The 19,467-nt window shown below is 37.9% G+C and overlaps 1 pseudogene across 1 annotated transcript; it reads right to left on the reverse strand.

Moving 5' to 3' along the window:
- Positions 1-5,045: 5,045 nt before the first annotated feature.
- On the reverse strand, positions 5,046-6,313 carry LOC704056 (eukaryotic translation initiation factor 2 subunit 2 pseudogene; annotated as a pseudogene). Its single transcript, XR_011228.5, has one exon. The product of XR_011228.5 is annotated as a eukaryotic translation initiation factor 2 subunit 2 pseudogene (transcript).
- Positions 6,314-19,467: the final 13,154 nt, after the last annotated feature.

The following is a 19,467-nucleotide window of genomic DNA, read 5'->3' on the forward strand; positions in this document are numbered from 1 at the left end:
AAAAAGCATCAATAATAATCTGGTTTGGAACAGATGTGCAAAATCGTGCTCTTTAATATCAAGGTTTATAAGCAAGTATAATAAATAGCATCTATCTTCCCCTCACAAGTTCTGAACAAATTGAATAATAAGAGTGAGAGATACGAAGGCTGAAATGTCACATTTGCTTCTGACAAAGTTTAAGTTGGAGAATATAGCATACTATGGAAAACAAATGGTCTTCCTAATACTAAATCCCAGAACTAAGCAGACTTGCCCACCTAGACATATGCACCACTTGACAAGGGCTTGCCTCTACGTGGGAATTACATCATGGAGGATCAAGAGAAAAATGTGTGTTTTTTCATGAAAAGGCTGACTTTCAGATGACAAAGAACAGACCAAATCTGAGCATACACAGTCAAGTCTTCTCAAATTTATCAGTCAGATAAATTGCTCAATCTCCCCTGGGATAGAATAGAACAAAAAAGAGAGAGGACAAAAGTGATGGCAAGCCAGTCCATTTGCTAAATGTTCTGAAAAATAACAGCAAAAAAAAAAATAAAAAAAAAAAAAAAATTCTCCTCTTTCTGTCCTCTGATGCAATTAATTGTTACACCTGCAACTCATCTTGGTTGCTAGTTTTAAAGACATGACAGTAGGTGGAGAAAGACAGGGGATTGTCATCAATGAATGTGTCATTTGGATTGGATGCATAGACTGCAAAAATTGCTGTCACAATCATGCTTGGGTGTATATTATTACTAGGAAGAGAAGAAAACTTGCTAGTAGATTCCTGTTTTACCCTGGGAAACAGATACAGCCCTCCACAGATGTTATTTTAGACATTTTTTTCGCTCCTTTAAGAATTTTAATTTAAAAAATATTTAATAATTTTTTACTTACTAAAAGCCTGGTCTTAATTTTATGAGAAAAAAGAGACCAGAATAAATTTACAAATTTACTTTTTTTAAAAAAGAGAAAGTTGGGAAGTTTTTTTTTCTTTTCTTTTTTAAATAGAAATGCTTACGTAGGTTGTCTTGGAACACTTAGGCTGAGAGCAACCAATATTTTTGAAAGTCAAAAGAGATAAACCCAGTATATGGCAGCCCTCCAGATGATTGTCCATACTGAATAAGGGTGCTAAAAAAGTAAGATAAACAGAGTTTTTGACGGTCTCTCAGAGATAAAGGTAGGAAAATTAGAGTTTCAGGGCCTATCAAGAACAGAGGACACCAGTACCACCCCTCCAAAATTACTTGTGATTCCAAACGGATCTATGTTAGAAATAAACATAAGCCTGACATGGACTAGTCCACACAGGCCTGAAACCAATCAAATCAATCACTGATTAGATTAAGGCAGTCTTTGCCCTAGCTGCCAAAACAAAAAAGCAATCTTCTTTGGAGGAAGATACTATTCATAGTGTCTCATTTTCTCTTCACATTTTTAATATATTCCAGAACTCAAGAAAACAAGGTATACAGGGAGTGAAGAATTGCCCCCCAAATCAAGAAAATGTAAAGGAAACAAACTGAACTAGAAGGTGATTTACATGATAAAGTTAACAGGTGTGGACTTTAAAATAACTATGAGCAACATGTTTACAGAATGAAAATGATATTTATCAGTAGAAATTTGGAAACTATAAAAATAATCAAACGGACATTCTAGAACTAAAAACATACAATAATGGTAATTACAAACTCGATTAATGGTTTTAATATAAGATTTACAGCTAACGAGAAAACTAGTTAACTGAGAGATAAGTCAGAAGAAAATATTTAAGAACAAAGAAACAAAAGGATTTTAGTATTAAAAAGTATATATGAGACTAATGATATATACAGTTGGAATATTAAAAGGAATGAAGAGAGACTAGTTCAGAAGAAATAACTAATGAGATAATGGTCAGAATTTTCACATGACAAAGAAAAACATCAGGCCACAATAACAGTGGACCCAAAGCAAAATAAAAAGTAAACAAAAGCTAGGTACATAATAGTAAAACTTCTGGAAATTCAAAACAAAGAGAAGATATTTAAAAGAGCCACAGGAAAAGGACAGATTTCTTTTCAAAATAGAAAAATTAAGACCAACTTGGATTTCTGCTGACTTCTCTACAGAAGTAATGAGGCAATGGAATGATATCTTCAAATTGATGAAAGACTATAGATACCTTAAATTTTGCACTAAATGAAAATTTTCTTCAAATTTCAGGCAAAATAAAGCAATGTTCAAACACAAAAACTAAGGGACTATGTTATCATTCACCTGACAGTGAAGAAAACATTAAAGGTTTTTTTTTTCAAGCAGAAGGAAAACTATCCCAGATGGAAGCTCACAATTTTAGAAAAGAAAGATGACTGAAAAGATTACATTTGTGGGTCAATAAAAATAAATGTTGACCATATATAATAGTAATATCTTATATAGCTTAAACTATTTAAAGAATTAAAATTCATGACCATAGTAATAATGCATAAAATGAAAGGAAGTAAATGGAGTTGAAGAGTTCTGTAGTTTTTTGTTTTCCTGGGGAATTGAAAAGTGCTAAATTTAATAAGATTGTAATAGGTGAAAAATGTATCATTATCTGCAGTTACCATTAAAATGATAAAATAATGATTTTAGATAAGTAAAATCTAATGGAAGAATGAAATAACAAATTCTTCTACATTTTAATCATTGGTGCATATGGAATTAATTTTAGGGTAAGGAAGAGATGGGGAGGTAACTTTCTGTGCTTATTTTTAAAATGATTTGTGAGCTACCAAAAGTTTTTGAAGCCAGACAGACTCAAGGTGACCTCTGTATCTGCCACTTCTTATTTGTATAGTTGGGGCAGTTTACCAACATTCCTGAGTCTCAGTTTCTTCTTTGTGCATTATAAAAAGCATTAACTTGAGGAGTTGTTGCTAAGATTAGAAATAACGTATATAAAGCACCTAGCATGGTACCTGGCACACTGTAGGTTCCCAATCAAGGCTGTAACTACTGTTGACTATTGACCCCTGGTAAAACAGGTAAATTTATCAGATTTACTGCACCAAGAAAAAATACTGCCTTGACAGAGTCATGGGAAATTAGGGCAGGGTATTTATAGGGTTTTAAAGTCTGAAAGGGGTAACTTTAAGGTAGGTCTTGCAGGGTTGGAACTGGTTAGGGCTGAGTCGAGTTTATGACATAACAGCTTTAGTTTGATGGTAATAGTGAGAAGAGAGGCTGGAAGTAAGTCTTGATGAGGAACCTGTTTTGACGAGTTAGCTGATTGATTGGCAAACAGACTTAACCTCCAGGTGTTGTATTTCCTGGAGCAAGCCAGCAAGCTATTTATTCTTGGTCCTAGTATTATTTAGTATAGAGTTGGGGAATTATGTCCATTCAGTCCCAGTATTGTATACACAAAGACAGGGAATTACGATAGTTTTAGTTATCACTTCTCTTATTGTTAGCTAGGCGTTACTTTTAATATATGAATTAAACATAGCTGTAGAAGAAGTCCTTACAGAAAGTGATGTGTGCTTAATGAGAATAGTACTCTGTGATTACTCTGGCTTTTCTAGTGATAATTTGCCTTTCATGGCCTTTCATGGCTTCTTCTGCTCAGTGAACTCAACTGGAGCTCACACCAATTGCTGACTCTCTGGGTACAAAAAGTAGTAATCTCGGCCAGGCGCGGTGGCTCACGCCTATGATCCCAGCACTTTGGGAGGCTGAGGCGGGTGGATCACCTGAGATCAGGAGGTTGAGAGCAGCCTGACCAATATGGCAAAACCCCGTCTCTACTAAAAAATACAAAAATTAGCCGGGCGTGTGGGAAGCTGAAGCAGGAGAATGGCTTGAACCCAGGAGATGGCGGTTGCAGTGAGCCGACATAGTGGCACTGCACTGCAGCCAGGGGGACAGAGTGGGACTCTGTCTCAAAAAAAAAAAAAAAAAAAAGTAGTAATCTCTCAATTAGATGAAATTGAACTTAACACATTCACATATTTGAACCATTCTTTGCTCCACTCCTGATGCAATCACTGAAATTTGCCCAGGGATATTATTTTATCATTTGGCTATCATTCCTTAGAATAAATGTTTTGGTCTACTAAAACCCAGGAATTATTATTTTATTTTATGAGTTTCTTACCTTCCTCTGGGATTTAAAAACCATTTAGAGACCTAATCCTCCTGTAAATGTATTAATCATAAAGAATGTAAGGAGGGTTAAATCCTCATGGGCTTGTGAAAAGAGCTATTGATACATTCTGCAAGATTTTAAGTCTAAGCTCTGGAAAAATGTAAAAGTTTTTGTTTGTTCATTTTTTTGCATTGAATTTATTTGAAAGCAAGGTTCTAATGAGAGGGTTTGAGTAACCATCTACCGCCCTAATTCCTGAAAGAGTGAATCTTATCTGTGATATGCCCCAAAGAAGATGATATTAGAAATAATCTCTTAACATTTACCGATGACATGTTCTCAAGGTTGATGAGAGATCGATGTGATGTGAATATTTCATAGTTGGATCTACCTGGCACTGAAAGAAGTGACTTGGGGGTAGGTAAATTGCGTTTGCTAGCAAGAAAATGGGTGCATAAAATAAATAGAAAATCTTACTATTCTCCCTACTGTCAGTCTCCGGGAAGATGAATGGCGGTGGTTGAATTTGTTTCTGTTTTGCTAGTAGACTATAGCTAACTGTCAAGAACAGTACCCTCAGGGCGAATATGAATGATTAAACTGTTTAGATTTTAATAATGTTGTGTTTGGGCATATTCTGTCAATTTTAAAACTTGAAATAAACAAATTTAATGAACTGATTGAATTTGGTGTTGTGTGGGCCTAATTAGATCCAAAGAACACCTACGGGCATTTTTTTTTTTATAAAAGATAATTATAGTATCTAATATTTATTGAGCACTTAGGATGTGCCAGGAATTCTGATTTAGATAATTTTCTTATTTAATCCTTACAGCAGCCTTAGGAAACAGGTTCTGTTTGTAACCCATCTTTTTTTTTTTTTTTTTTAGTGGAAAATACTAACTTATTTTTATTTATTTATTTATTTTTGAAAGAATCACTGTTATAATAACTTTAATTTATCTTGCATTTTAGAGAAGTCTATGAATGATTTTTAAAAAGCACCTCCTTACCCCATATGACGTTTCTCTGACAGGTGTTAAAGTAGGCAATGAGTATGTCAACAGCTTGAACATCAGCGTCTTGCAAGGACTTCAGACCAACCAACCACTCGCCAAAAATCTTGGCAGCTTTTTTATCTTGTTTTTAATACAACGGTATATCTACTCTGATGGCAAACCTGTCCAGCCACATCTCCACAACATGCTTTGCAAAATCAGTGATTAGCAAATTAGTTAGCTATGGCACGGAGCTGTGCTCGCTTGCCCGTGGCAGCCTGGAAGCTGGTTTTGATACTGGCAACAGAACATCTAGAATGACAAGTTTCACACTGTAGGAAATAGAGTCGCGTGTCCTACTGTAGGATTCTGTCCAGTGATCGGCATGTGTGACAAGTGACATAGTCCTTGATATATCTTCTCAAGACATTTTCTGTTTCTGTTGGAATCTTCCTTTGATTACAAGTTGGTTATTACCATCTATAGAACCACTTGTACCCAATTCAGCCAACAAAAATGCAAGGAGATGTTTGGGCTGACGATGGAATACTTTACAGATATCTGTAAAGTTGACAAAAGAAGTTTTCTTGGTTCCTACATGGACAACCTGTGGAGGTTTCATGACAAATTTCCTTTTCTTCCCAGCAACCATATCTGGATTCTTTTCTCTCATCATGTTGAACACTCGATTCAGCAGCTCCTCCTATGTGTAGTCTCTTTCTGAGCCTGCCCAAGTAGGGCCTGTCTGATTACTGAATGAGATACCATCATCTTTTTTGCTGTCTTCATCTTCTAGAGCTTCATCTTTCTCTAATATTTCATCCTTATCTGGGAACTTAACATTCTTCTTTTTCTTCTTGTTATTGCCAAGCATAATGTCAAGGTCATCCTCTGGTTCAGTTGGTTCTTGAACATCACTTTCAATCTTAAGATCCTTTACACCTTCTTCAGCTTCATCAATATCAAATACCTTTTTAGTTTTTTTCTTCTTTTTCTTTTGATTAAAGAAGTTCAAGTCATCTAGATCATCAGAAGCATCTTTTTTCCTAGTGTCCTCTTCATCAGCTTCCAAATCTTTGTCCTCAGTTGGCTCTGGCTCCACTTCTTTTGTTTCTGAAGGCTGGGTTTCCTCCGTTTGGGTATCCCCTTCCTCATCTAACATAAAAGGTTTCTTCTTCTTTTTCTTCTTGCTCATAGTAAGATAAAAAATCATAGGGCAGACACCTGATAGAGTAGAAATTGCAGGAGGTCGGGCGCGGTGGCTCACGCCTGTAATCCCAGTACTTTGGGAGGCCGAGGCGGGCGGATCACGAGGTCAGGACATCAAGACCATACTGGCTAACATGGTAAAACTCCGTCTCTTGTCCCCAGACATGGCTGTGGCTCGAGTGGGCTCAGCATGGATGGGAAGTCAGACGGGTCAGCCCCAGGCCCCGGCAGCAAAGCTGTTCCTGCCGATACCTCTCCCACCACCTCACTAGGCTCTTGCATCAGCTAAAGGGAACGACACCCCGCCCTCCCCTCCAAGCTTTGGAAATGCCTATTTTTATTTTTTTAAATTATACTTTATCTTCTAGGGCACATGTGCACAACGTGCAGGTTTGTTACATATGTATACATGTCCATGTTGGTGTGCTGCACCCATTAACTCGTCATTTACATTAGGTGTATCTCCTAATGCTATCCCTCCCCCGTCTCCCGACTCCACAATAGGCCCCAGTGTGTGATGTTCCCCTTCCTGTGTCCAATTGTTCTCATTGTTCAGTTCCCATCTATGAGTGAGAACATGTGGTGTTTGGTTTTCTGTCCTTGCAATAATTTGCTGAGAATGGTGGTTTCCAGCTGCATCTATGTCCCTACAAAGGACATGAACTCATCCTTTTTTATGGCTGCATAGTATTCCATGGTGTATATGTGCCACATTTTCTTAATCCAGTCTGTCATTGATGGACATTTGGGTTGGTTCCAAGTCTTTGCTATTGTGAGTAGTGCCACAATAAACATACGTGTGCATGTGTCTTTATAGCAGCATGATTTATAATCCTTTGGGTATATACCCAGTAATGGGATTGCTGGGTAAAATGGTATTTCTAGTTCTAGATCCTTGAGGAATCGCCACACTGTCTTCCACAATGGTTGAACTAGTTTACAGTCCCACCAACAGTGTAAAAGTGTTCCTATTTCTCCATATCCTCTCCAGCACCTGTTGTTTCCTGACTTTTTAATGATCACCATTCTAACTGGTGTGAGATGGTATCTCATTGTGGTTTCGATTTGCATTTCTCTGATGGCCAGTGAGGATGAGCATTTTTTCATGTGTCTGTTGGCTGCATAAATGTCTTCTTTTGAGAAGTGTCTGTTCATATCCTTTGCCTGCTTTTTTTTTTTTTTTTTTTTTTTTTTTTTTTTTTTTTTTTTGAGATGGAGTCTCGCTCTGCCGCCCAGGCTGGAGTGCAGTGGCCAGATCTTGGCTCACTGCAAGCTCTGCCTCCCGGGTTCACGCCATTCTCCTGCCTCAGCCTCCTGAGTAGCTGGGACTACAGGCGCCCGCCACCTCGCCTGGCTAGTTTTTTGTATTTTTTAGTAGAGACAGGGTTTCACCATGTCAGCCAGGGTGGTCTCGATCTCCTGACCTCGTGATCCGCCCGTCTCGGCCTCCCAAAGTGCTGAGATTACAGGCTTGAGCCACCGCGCCCGGCCCTTTGCCTGCTTTTTAATGGGGTTGTTTGTTTTTTTCTTGTAAATCTGTTTGAGTTCTTTGCAGATTCTGGATATTAGCCCTTTGTAAGATGAGTACATTGAAAAAATTTTCTCCCATTCTGTAGGTTGCCTGTTCACTCTGATGGTAGTTTCTTTTGCTGTGCAGAAACTCTTTAGTTTAATTAGATCCTAGGTTTTCTTCTAGGGTTTTTATGGTTTTAGGTTTAACATTTAAGTCTCTAATTCATCTTGAATTAATGTTTGTATAAGGTGTAAGGAAGGAATCCAGTTTCAGCTTTCTACTTATGGCTAGCCAGTTTTCCCAGCACCATTTATTAAATAGGGAATCATTTCCCCATTTCTTGTTTTTGTCAGGTTTGTCAAAGATCAGATGGTTGTAGATGTGTGGTAATATTTCTGAGGGCTCTGTTCTGTTCCATTGGTCTGTATCTTTGTTTTGGTACTAGTACCATGCTGTTTTGGTTACTGTAGCCTTGAAGTATAGTTTGAAGTCAGGTAGCGTGATGCCTCCAGCTTTGTTCTTTTGGCTTAGGATTGTCTTGGCAATGCGGACTCTTTTTTGGTTCCATATGAACTTTAAAGCAGTTTTTTCCAATTCCGTGAAGAAAGTCATTGGTGGCTTAATGGGGATGGCATTGAATCTATAAATCACCTTGGGCAGTATGACCATTTTCACGATATTGATTCTTCCTATCCATGAGCATGGAATGTTCTTCCATTTGTTTGTGTCCTCTTTTATTTCACTGAGCAATGGTTTGTAGTTCTCCTTGAAGAGGTCCTTCACATCCCTTATAAGTTGGATTCCTAGGTATTTTATTCTCTTTGAAGCAATTGTGAATGGGAGTTCACTCATTATTTGGCTCTCTGCTTGTCTGTTATTGGTGTATAAGAATGCTTGTGATTTTCGCACATTGATTTTGTATCCTGAGACTTTGCTGAAGTTGCTTATCAGCTTAAGGAGATTTTGGGCTGAGACGATGGGGTTTTCTAAATATGCAGTCATGTCATCTGGAAACAGGGACAATTTGAATTCCTCTTTTCCTAATTGAATACCCTTTATTTCTTTCTCTTGCCTGATTGCCCTGGTCAGAACTTCCAATACTATGTTGAATAGGAGTGGTGAGAGAGGGCATCCCTGTCTTGTGCCCGATTTTAAGAGGAATGCTTCCAGTTTTTGCCCATTCAGTATGATGTTGGCTATGGGTTTGTCATGAATAGCTCTTATTATTTTGAGATATGTTCCATCAGTACCGAATTTGTTGAGAGTTTTTAGCATGAAAGGCTGTTGAATTTTGTCAAAGGCCTTTTCTGCATCTATTGAGATAATCATGTGGTTTTTGTCTTTGGTTCTGTTTATATGCTGGATTACATTTATTGATTTGCGTATATTGAACCACGCTTGCATCCCAGGGATGAAGCCCACTTGATCATGGTGGATAAGCTTTTTGATGTGCTGCTGGATTCGGTTTGCCAGTATTTTACTGAGGATTTTTGCATCGATGTTCATCAGGGATATTGGTTTAAAATTCTCTTTTTTGGTTGTGTCTCTTCCAGGCTTTGATATCAGGATGATGTTGGCCTTATAAAATGCGTTAGGGAGGATTCCCTCTTTTTCTATTGATTGGAATAGTTTCAGAAAGAATGGTACCAACCAACGGCCATTTTCAAACTCTTAAATTAGTGCCTACTTGATCATTAATAAAAAAAGTGTGAGTTTCGGATTACAAAGGTTGGTATTTAAATTCTAGCTCCAATATTTACTACCTGTTTTACTTTAGGCATGCCACTTAGTCTTTCAGAATTTGAAGTGTTGTAACAAAAATGAGTTATTCACAAGGTTGTTGAGAGAATTAAATGAAAGACTATATGTAAGTGCTTAGCATGTGATATGGGATGAAGATTCTTTGCTTTCTTTTTAAAATAAGAGGGAATCATGGAGATGTACAATTATTTGGTGAGAGAAACAGCATCTCCTCTATCAGAATTTCAGCATACACAACTAAATCAAGGTGCAGTTGTCCATTTCTACTTGCTACTAAATCAAGGTGCAGTTGCCCATTTCAGAGAGACTGATGGTATGGTAGCAATTAGGTTAAAGAATAAAGAGTTAGGCCCCTCTTCAATTCTATTATATACTACAAAATCTCTACAAAGACACTATTATAGAGTCTCAGTTTGCTCATTGGTTAAGAATAAAGATTGTAGTGTGAGATTAAGTGGCACCACATAATGGAAAAGGACAAACATTACAGTAAGTAGGCAACACGTTTGTTGATTCTTCACTGCCATCACTTTCTTTCCTAGAAGAACTGGGATATTCTGAAATTTACATTTGTTTCTCTGAATAAGTTTTCAACACACTATTCAAGCACTTTTCTTTCTTTGCAGAAAGAACAAACCTTTCCAAAATGTTACCAAGGGACTATTGGCTTAAGATGGCACTCTGAACACATATATCTATCCTTGCTCCTTCAAATGCATTAAAATAACAGAAAAGTACTTAAAAAAATAATCTCATGCAGTAGAAGCTGTTGGTGACCCTTCCAGATCAATTTAACCAAAGCTATGTCTTTCTACCAGCTGCTGTGAATGTGTTAAAGTCTCACCACTACCCCAGGCCATTCCTGTTCCTCTGTTCCCCAGGGTGTCAGGTTGAAGCCAGGCTCCAGCTGAGACCACAGCGTATTTAGCTATTTAGCGCCTTCTCCTGTCCTAATCTTGCCATCTTCACTTTCTTTCTCCAGAGACCACTTTCCTAATAAGTCACTTGCATTAAAATCTCCATCTTAGGCTTTTCTAGGAAGCATAAATGATAAATAGAGCCAAAGTTATTCGTGTGGAAAAAGATTCTGGGGTTCAAAATGGACAGGAGCAGAGTGAGAAGTAGGGGATAAAGTGGAGTTAACAGAAAGTGCAAATTTGAAAACGCTGTGAGTTAGTGCCTCTCTCAACCTCAACACATATCCTCTATATGTAGCATACAGAGTTAGGTAGTCTACCATTTTGTACTAGTTAAAAATCATAGGACCCATTCCTGAACAAACCGAAATCCTTGTACGGAAGTAAGGTTGCCAATGGCCATGATTTCCCCCTTGTTACTTAGCCTGAGAGCCAGCTCCCTGCCCATGTGTATGTGCTGAGTAGAAAAGACCCACATCTCCTGCCTGGATTAACCAACTGCTGAATCCCTTACTTTTACGTATAAACATACAAAGATCAGCAGGAGTATGAAGGTCAAAGTAAACAAATATAAAAACTGATGCCAGAAGAGAAATAACTGGAACAGAAGAAACCTAACACAGAGCAAAACAATAAAATCAGCAATGAGTGTGCACAGATGTGAGAAGATACTGAATTTATTAAACAAGAACTAAATGGCCTACATTATATTTTTCAACTAAAAGTAATAAGAGAACAAAAAAGTTCAGAGAAATTCCAAGTGATTACAGAAATAAAACATTTAGTATGAGAATTAAAGATAAACTTTGGGTACTGTGCCATAACATAGAGAAAAAAGACAAAGAAATATGGAAGAAGACATACATGCTATAGATCTGCACTGTCAAATATGGGAGCCATTAGCCACATATGGCCATTGAACAATTAAAATGTTGTTAGTCTGCAGTAAAATGTGCTGTAATTATTAAATATACCCCAGATTTTGAAGGTAATACAAATTAAAAATGTAAAATATCTCAATATTTTTGTTGATTAAATATGGAAATAGTATTTTGAATATATTAATATATTTAAAAAGCTATATGAAATTGATTACAATTATTCTTACCCCTTTCTTTTTATATTTTTTGATGTGGCCACAAGAAAATTTAGTTACATATGGAGCTCGCATTTATAGCTTATATTTCTATTGGACATTGCTGCTATGGAGTGTCAGTCTAAGAGGTTCAACTTTTGATTAATAGAATTTCCTGGAAGAGGAATTGAAAAGGAGGGAATTATCCAAGCAATAATAGGTATAACATTCTTGGAGCTAAGGAAAATCATGACACTAAAATGAAAACTCTCACTGAGATAGGGAGGTGATATGGTTTGTCTGTGTCCCCACCCAAATCTCATCTTGAGTTCCCATGTGTTGTGGGAGGGACCCAGTGGAAAGTAATCGAATCATGGGGCAAGCCTTTCCCATGTTCTTATGATAGTGAGTAACTCTCCTAAGATCTGATGGTTTTATACAGAGGAATTCCCCTACACAAGCTCTCTCTTTGCCTGCTGCAATCCATGTAAGATGTGACTTGCTCTTCCTTGCCTTCTGTCATGGTTGTGAGGCTTCTCCAGCCACGTGGAACTGTAAGTCCACTTCAACCTCTTTCTTTTGTAAATTGCCCAGTCTTGGGTATGTCTTTATCAGCAGCATGAAAATGGACTAATACATGAGGTTAATAAAATTGTGTAGATCTTAAAAGTAAAACAAGAGGAAGCTGATACCTACAAAGCTATACTCAGAAAAAAGATCATACAAGTTTTAGATTTTTTTTCTTAGTAATTCCAGATGTCACAAGATAATGAAACTATGCATTAGAAGTTACAGGAAAAATAATTCTGAACCTCAAATTCCCTTTCCAGCTGTTCTGGCAATTAAGCGTGAGACATTTTTAAATGCAGCAAAGTCTCAGAGTTTACATCCCAGAACCATTTTTAAGGAAGTTACTTAAAGATGTACTTCAATAAACCTAGGCTAAAACACCCCAAACATAGAATGACATGGGAAGCAAGAAACTATGGAATTAAGCCAGAAATTCAATGAACAAAAATCCCAAGATACAGCTATACAACACTCCTCTAAATTAGAATAGGAAACATTATTTAGGTGATGGCTACACTAAAAGTTCAGACTTTACCACTATGCAGTATATCCATGTAACAAAACTGCACTTGTACCGCTTACACTTATACAAATTTAAAAAAAGAAGGAAAAAACCCACAAACTTGACTAGTTTGTCTTCTAAGATTGGAATGGATCCCAACTAAAAAATGCAATTGGCAAATATGAGGAAGATGTTCCTGCTATTATATGAAAGATGTGTTTTTTTTTTCCCAAAGAATGAAATTCAAAGACAGAGGCACCAGGAGTCACACAGAAAAGTAACAGAAGGTCACAGTCAGAGTATGAAGAAAATGAAGCTGTGGCATGGTTTTCTGTCTATTGATGGGTAGGAGAAAGAGGAATACACTGAGACTGTTCTCCTTCTGGTTGTATAAGGATTATAATATCAGAGTGATGGAACAATAGCTTTAGCTTCTTAGCTCAACCATGACGTAGTAATGCAAACACTGTTTATTAGTTTTAATTCTAAGACTCAACCTCTGGGCAGTGCTCAAAAGTCTTAATTATAGTTATAACACAGTTTCTGTTACCATATTTGACAGTTAAAGCTGATATATAAGGCGATAGAAGTTGGTAGGTAAAAGCTGGGAAGTTTAAGGGAAGATGAGGTCACTGTCAAAAACAAAATCAGATCAAGTTGGTAAACTGTAGAAGTTTATTGTGCATACAAAAGAACAATTCGAGAACTGGGAGGCCTCAAACCAAGTGTAGAAAGCTTTGCTTGCAGCAGTTGCAGCACAGTTTATAAAGCAGAAAGGAGAAAGTATTTTAACCTTTTTCATGATTGTTTAACATTAACATTCTTTTTAGGGCAAGTAGAGCTGTTTAGGAGGATCTGTTTATAGCTGAATGGCTTAACTTTCCTGAATCCTGCTGACCAGAACTTAAAAGCTTACATTTTGAGTTTCATTTATGATTAGAGCAAGCATTTTGGGGAAATCAGGATGACTTAAGTTTTTACTGCATGGTTATATGTTATATGTAAACTGCGGCCTCCATTTTGTTTTACTTTAATAGTATAAATCGTAACAGCTCACATAGAAGGGAATCAAGAAATAGTATCTACAGCAGATGTCGTAGGGTATAGATTAAAATATTTTATTTAACATTAGAAAGAGAGACAAACATATTTACAAAAATAAACCCACGGAATAGTTATAATAAAACTGTTAAAAAATGGAAAGCGCAGAGTTGGAGAATAGTGTGAATACATCAAAACCCTATCTTTTTTTTTTTTTTTTTTTTGGCAGAGTCAGTAATGTCTAAAGCTGATACATCAGGAGTAAGAAGTAGAAAATATATTCTTTAGCACTATGGTGGAAATTGCCCCAAAAAACTAGGAAAGCAAAGAAAGGCCTGGGAATGAGATTGCTCCTTTTTATTCTAAGCCATTCTGTTCAATTTCATTTTTAAAGTATGTGCACTTACTGCACCATGTGCTGCTTCTGAAATTAATTCTTATCAAACTATTATGAGGTCAGGGTTTTGACTAGATTGCCTAGCACTAACTTTAGGCCTGGTGGGTGGGGTGATGGTGCTGCACAGGGGGAAAAGGGGGCTCTTCCAAGGGCCTCTACATCATTCATTTCCTCAGCAGCAAAGCTAAGCTGCTCTCATGATAGCTTCCATCCTTTATCTCATAGTTCTCAGCCCAGAAATGAAGGACTTTGAGTTAATTGCATCAGTCTGCACTTCTTGTTCATTGTAAAAAAGAAAAGTTGATCTGAGAGCTGAAACCTCATAACCTCTAGATACCAGAAAAGCCAGAACTTCTGCTTAACTAGACACCTTGTGTGCCCTCCAGGAGAGATGTCTCCAGCACACCTTCCAACTGCTCCGAACTCTGTTTTACAATGAAAGAAGCTGAGCCCCAAAAAACAGAAAGAACAGCAGTCACTTGGGTAATCATATGTAGGGCTTCATGCAAAAAAAAAAAAAAAAAAAAAAAAAAAAAATTTGGGGATCTAGAACAAGGCCACCTGATTCCAGATTGATTTATATTCAAGCAGTTTGCATTTGATTCCAAATGTTTTTATGTTTCTTTTAGTGTTTTTAGAATAAACAGCTTATTTGGAAGAAAATGCTTTCTGGAAATCTATATGGGAAGCATGATATTGGGCTGTGGGATCCAAAGTGCATCTGTTCTGGCTACTTCTGGGCATCCTCACTGACGAGGTATCTTGAGAACCCAGCCTGAAATCCATAGGTTTGAATATAATTCAAAGCTTCTTTCTACTGCCATAACACCGAGTTTCTATTTCTGATTTAAATTGCTCAGATGGGTCCCTGTTTCCTGTTCCTACAGCACAGATTTTAGATTCCCATTCGGTCTCACACCCTCTTCAGACAACAATGATTTACCGGCTGTGTCTACACCCTGTTGTTTTTCTTCCCTATTAACTGATTCTACCAAACAGTCCAACCCTCGTTTACCAGAAATCATTCCTAGGCTCCCAGTTCGTTTGTATGACTGCGGTTTATTGCTTTCCTTGTTAAATAGAAAATCGAGTTGGGTTTCCAAGTGTTGTTTTCTTCATTAGACATTGTTGGTAAAGCTACTTTTTCACATTTATTTCCTTCTTTATTCTTTTCTCCAACCGTCATACATTTTTCAGTGGCTGGACACCTAATGAGAAAGAGTCAGAAGATGTCTCGAAGTAATCTGACTTCCCAGGCTGTGACAAGCCTGGCTTGGATTTTCAATTAAAAAGGAGGTTGAAGAGAGAGAGAAGAAGAAAGCAAGCAAGTAATTAAGCAGCAACAGGGTCTTGGCAGAAGTCGTTAAATGAATTATTTAATGAAGCAGTTTGGTGCAAGGAGAACTGGCTCTCTCTCATGCTTGCTTCCTATAAAATCCCAAGTGGCTGCTTCCTGCCCTCTTTGTCATGCTCTGACTAAAAGGGCCAGGTGGATCTATGGGACTTGGGGAAAACGGGGAATTGTAATAAATGTTTTGCAATGCTTTGTCAGCCAGATGAAGGCTCTGCCAATAAAAGAGTTGCTAGAAAAGGGCTTTGTTTTTTAGTCCCAGTGCTCCTAAAGAGGGTGCCTAAATAGGAATCTGTGTCTTTAAGACACAGACTAATACAGCACCAGGGTTTCATGTACCATGCATCCTGGGGCTAGGTAGGTTGAGTGACTGAGGAGGAAATCTAGAATTTCAGATTTTCATGTTTAATCTCTTTCTAGCAACTAATCCAAAACACATTATTATACCTTCTGGCCATCTGCTGGCTGGAGCTAACATCTGAGCCACCAGTTTAATTTGCAATCTCTGGTTCAATCACGTAAATAGCAGGAGAAGAAAGACAGAAAGGGATAGGAGTAAGATGAGGCACACGTTGCTGAACCTGAGCGTCCACACCATCAGGCATCAATGATTTAGTGTCTCAACCTTCCCATCAGGAGCACCTTATGTGTGGCTACTCTTGCTCTTGAGTCAAGTATTTATTTCACAGAAAAGGTTTCTTCTGCGCACATCTGGGCTTATTCATACTGATTAGAGGCCCCTGGGATGGAAGTAAGTGGAGTGCTGATGTGTGTCTCCATTGGCAGGACTTCTCACTGATTATCCTGATTTGTGAATACTGCTTTGTGGGATGTGCATATATCAGTCTGTGTGCACATGTACCACAAAATCCTTCAGAGGAAACAAAACTTTGTTTAAATAATGCAGGAAATAATGGAAGGGACTAGAGGACAGTATGTGAGTGGCTAAGAGTGGCCTTAACTTTTCAAAAGGCAGCCTTGGTGTCTTTTGACAAAGGGATGTTCTGAGCACATAGTAGATGCCTGAAAAATGTTTATTGTCCTTGAGGGGCTACTACTAAGGTCAGCACTAGCATTGTGGTCAATGTTAAATATTTCCATATGGAACTGGAAGCAGGGGATCATATCTAGAAAAAGGGAGACACATTAAAAAGGAGGTGTTTGAGGAAGAAGACCAGTGTCTACATAGGAGTGGAATCAGGTAGCCATGTCCTCGGGAAAAGGAATGTTGAGAGAGAGTAGAGGTGAACTCTTATGGACTGTTCACCTCCAAGTAGTAAGATATCATGAAGATAGTTGTCAGTTCTTTCCAGATTCCACCTGCTAGTAAAGAGAAAGCTACTGGTAACCTTCCAGTCTTATCTCTAGTTGGTTTCAATACTGGACAGACATATGCCTGTGTCCAGAGGAGATTATAGCTATATATGGTAGGACTGCAGCAGGCAGAGACTGACATGCATAAAATGAGCAATATGCCCACACTAATAAGAGTGGATATCATTTCTCCAGTGTTCCCTACAAGGTAACAAGGAATTTATTGGTATTATTTCACTTAATTTAATAGTTGCAATATATTTAAGGAAGGTATTATTTTCCTCACTTTGAAGATGAAATCTTCAATCTGAGCTGAATCTCATAAAAACTAATTTAGTAGTCCAAAGTCTCACAACCTGTCAGTGGCAAAGCTAGGCTTTAAACTCTATTTTATTTGGCAAAAGGCAATGGATAATGAATTTTTGTTGTTTTTGATATGCTATCCTCATGAAAGGGCTATAAGGGTGTGGCTAAGCTAGACAAAGCTAGGGATTTGCTATTGTTGTTGTTATTGAAAAGAGAGAGCAGAGAGAGAAAGAAACAGATCGACTGGGCTTTGTAACTCCAGGAGAGCTCCTCCAAGGTGGTGCACTGCCTGACCAGTATAGACAAGTGACAGGTGAGAAGAGAGGTTATTCAAAGAAAGGTTGACTTGATCTTATTTACATTAATCATTAAGGATGAAGTTGGTAGCTGAGAGAACAAGGAAGAATTACGAGGAATAAAGATGTAAAGGGACTGAAACAAGCGTGTCAGAGGGTCCCTTAGTTTTTCCTTTGGTTTTTAACTGTGCCCCCTTTCCTTTTTTAAAAAAAAGTCTGGTTCTCCTGCTCCAGAAAATTGACTAGCTTGTAAGCCACAAGGCTTGCAAGAACAGTTTTGAAAAAACACTATTCTCGTGTTTTCTGAGAGCTTGAGCAACCAGCACAAAAACAGGAAATAGTTCTCTTAAACTCAGGTAAGTTTTGGTCAAAGTAAAAAACTGCTGCTTATGTCCATATGGCAAGGGACAGCTACTCAACTGTCCCCTCCCTATCTATAAACCACTAACCCAATTCCAATCAGGGTGTGTCCTGTTAGCAGGTGCAGCAGGTGCAGTCTGATGGGTATCAGCTGAATTGAGCCTTAACCTCTATAGTCTGTTAAATAGCTTTCTTTTAACAAACATTGTCAGTATTCCTGCTTTTCTCTGAATTTCCAAGTTGTAGGTCACCTGTCTCATCTGACCTTTCTTGCTCAGAAGACACATTCCTAATCCTCACTTCCCAGGTTCTACTTATTCCCTTGAGTCTTGGCCTTTTTGCTTCTTCCAAACACTGTTCCCTCAGTTAGCTTCCTTTTACTTGCTTCATCACTCCCACCCTACTCTCCAGCCTTCCCTCAGTCCTGCCACCTTCTCCATCACATTTTCCATAACCTTTCAACAATATTGACCCCTAACCCCTGGTTATCATTTCTCACTGTTCAATCTTGCAAACTGCTCCAACTTAGTTTCAGCCCTTGCCACACTGAGAAAACAGCTCCTTCAAAGCTTGCCAATGGCCTTCTACGATCCCTGCCAGAGGCCTCATAATCCCCAGAAAGTGTGGCTGATGCTAGTTACTGATCCGGTTCCCCTCCCATTCTACCTTTCGGACTCCCTGTTGATGAGTCCTTGCCTTCTTGCCTCTCCAGTTGGCATTCTGTCCTCAGCATTTTTCTTTCTCCTGTGGCCTTTCCCTTAGAAATGTTAGATCCTGAATACTGAAACTTCTGCAGTTGACCATGGGTATTTTCATCCTGATCTCTTCTCTTAATGCCGTATGTCAAATCAGTGTGACTTTGACCATGTCTAAAATGGAGGCTGACTTGTCTTCCTTTCAGATTAGTTTTTAAAACAATTTGATAGCCTTCCTGGTGCACCACATAGGGACTTCAGGATCACTTTTAACCCTTGTTTTTCTTAAGACCTGATCTTCATTAAAATTCTAACCCTTGTCTCTAGCTCAACTAAGCAACAGCAGTAGATGTTTTCTATGGCTCAATTGCTAAATAAAAATGGCAGTTTAGGTATTCCTGAAGCTTTGTATTTATTAACTGTTGCCATATTCTCTCTGCCAGCTGCCGAATGGAGCCCCCTTTGATTACTTCCATGCTGTTAAAATAGTTATCTAACTGGGTTCTGGTTTCTAGGGGTAACATTTCCAACAGATTTTGCACACCACTGAACTATATGCCTCCATCATACTCTACTACCTAGATAACTCACTGTTAAAAAGCTAAAGGATACGTTTAGATTCCTTCCAGAAATTCTATTCATTCTAAACTTAAACTCTTATGTACATGCCCGGTTTTCTTTGTGATTGTTCCATTGCTTTCCAAACACACTTTAAGCGACTTTTCTTTTTTAAAATATATTTTGTCACTCGATCTCCACCTCTCAAAATCCTAGTTATCCTGTAAGACCCCTTCAAAATTCCAGCTTCTTCATTAGGCCCTCACTTTTACCCTGGAATAGAGCTATTCTTCCTAACCTTTGAATTTTTAAGATTTTTAAAAGCAGTGTTTTTAAAAATATTAGTGAAATATCAGTGTTTTCCCCCCAACCCATAGCAAACTGATATATCTGTAAGTTACAATAAAGTACTAGAAAATAAAAGGCATATAAAATATTAATCCCTAATTTTTACTATTATATTCATCATTTAAGACCACTGATTATATGGAATGTT

Source organism: Macaca mulatta, chromosome 2 (genome assembly GCF_049350105.2).
Source record: "Macaca mulatta isolate MMU2019108-1 chromosome 2, T2T-MMU8v2.0, whole genome shotgun sequence".
Lineage (NCBI taxonomy): Eukaryota > Metazoa > Chordata > Mammalia > Primates > Cercopithecidae > Macaca > Macaca mulatta.